The sequence below is a fragment of the Protopterus annectens genome, chromosome 1.part2 (assembly GCF_019279795.1).
Source record: "Protopterus annectens isolate FY-2018-M chromosome 1.part2, PAN1.0, whole genome shotgun sequence".
Lineage (NCBI taxonomy): Eukaryota > Metazoa > Chordata > Ceratodontiformes > Protopteridae > Protopterus > Protopterus annectens.
Window position 1 is genome coordinate 877,285,558 of NC_056727.1, and position 2,018 is coordinate 877,287,575.

Consider the following 2,018-nt stretch of genomic DNA (forward strand, 5'->3'; position numbering starts at 1 on the left):
ATTAAACATGCATCTGTATATATCTATACATATTTGCCATTCATTTGGTCAGTTTAGAAAGGAAAAACAGCCAGCATGTGCAATCAGCTGATTTTGGAACACACAAACCATCTGTTTTTCTGTGTGGGATCGCAATACAGGGGTGATCATGGAATTTGTCCTATCCACACTACTGTGTGGATTTGGTCTATGTAATTAACAGGGGGAATTGGAGTGCAGGACCCCCCCCCCAAAAAAAAAAAATAATACAGATGCTTATTTCCTTTAAGTTGTGGAAAGGTTGCTACTCTACTTGACGTGCAGTGGAAGTCAGATATCTCCACTGTCAGGTCAACTTGTCTTTTCAGCTAATGAAGGTTTAGTTTCTTCAACAGAATACTGGAGGTAAACTTAGTCTACAAAGGAACAAAAGGTTTTACCATTAATGGCTCAAAAGATAGAGCTGTATCTACACAGATAACCGCAGAGAAAGACTTGCCACAATTTCCTGATTGCCAAGAGTTTTTTCAGGTCAATGATCTTTTCAATAAGGATCTCCAAGAACAAGGTCCGACATTTTCAGACAAATGCATGCCAACAGGGGCACTACATTCAATAATGGATCTGATAAAGGGGAGTCAAGACTTAGTGGAGATGTCTTTGGAAATGACAGAAACCAAGATGTGGAAATATGATCAGATAAGAAGTCATCAACTACAATTTCTAACTGAAGGGGCGCATCACCTGCGTGTCTTACAAAATGAGGTATGCTACATTTGAGATATATGCACATTAAAGCACTGCACACAAGTTAACACACTCATAACTAATCTACCCAGACAGACACCTGAAAACTACTTAGTTCCCAACAATAAAACTCAAATTAAAAATAAGAGTTAGAAAACAAGCTCTCCAGCGACAATTGCGACTATAAAAATACTCGCGTTTTGCGTACTACAGGAAAAATCTATTTAAAAGGTAGAAGTTTAGAAACAAAACAGTAATAGCTATCAAAATTATAATAAAATTAAACAGTTTCACTTGAAACTGTTTGGCCAAAATAATCCACTTAAACAATTTAAGAGCCCAATTAACAACTACTCAGACTATGAACCCAAATGAGTAATTAACTACCAAGACACGACTAAGAAAATTTTGGACAGCTTAGAGAAAACTCCATAATAGTGCAAATACGCGACATATAACCTGGAGCAAGTAACACTCATTTGACACAATGTCTTCATCCTGACAGGCTTTAACCAACTGTTTCCGGTTGACCCACTTTTCCTCTTATCTTCCGTAAATCATATGCGTTAATACTGACCATGCTTTGTTATTCCTACTGCATTACTAAAAAGAACTTTAAACACCTTCTAAAACAATATTTTGACATACTATCTCATTTACAAATGTTATGATATTCACATCCATGCTCTCCTAAAACATAAAAACATGGAGGAACCGGAACAACAGAAAGGCAGGCGGCTAACATTCATAACTAAGAAAAGACCCCTCAAACAGCCTATTCAACCATTACACACACTATTTTACAAAATCTGATCGGGTAACTGAGAAGACTAGTAATCTATGTCAAACAAAAACATCATACAGTAAGTAATTACCTACTACCCAACTCGGGCGTGCTCTAGCTCTTTTTCCTCACGATTTTGGTTACCTCACTTCCTCAAGAAAAAAACTACAATGAAGGAGTATTACAAGTCTGTTTTAACTCACGAAGTATCTGTATTGTCGATGGAGCCACCTGCAGCGTGGGATGATAACTCGCACAGTAACTGTGGATTATGTTTATAGGCTTGCCACCTTTTCAAATGCCCAAAGTGGGACATATATTGTAAAAATATGAGATTTTGCAGGACAAAACATACCCACGGCCAATTCCAAGAACAGAGTTCTGTTTTATTGACAAAATAAAAGCCTATTTTTGTAGCATTTGACTTACTTATACTATTCAATATAATATGTATGCGTTTCAGATACAAAATAACTATAATATGCAACTATTTAAGAAAACTTAAGAA

The 2,018-nt window shown here is 36.4% G+C and overlaps 1 protein-coding gene across 1 annotated transcript in view; it reads right to left on the reverse strand.

Annotated features, from left to right (window-relative positions):
• The window catches only part of LOC122791543 (zinc finger protein 706-like), a 230,890-nt gene extending 229,183 nt beyond the window's left edge, over positions 1-1,707 (reverse strand). The window contains exon 1 of the mRNA XM_044059293.1: positions 1,602-1,707. The gene's annotated coding sequence lies outside the window, so the exon portion shown is untranslated. The remainder of the gene's footprint in view (positions 1-1,601) is intronic.
• Positions 1,708-2,018: the final 311 nt, after the last annotated feature.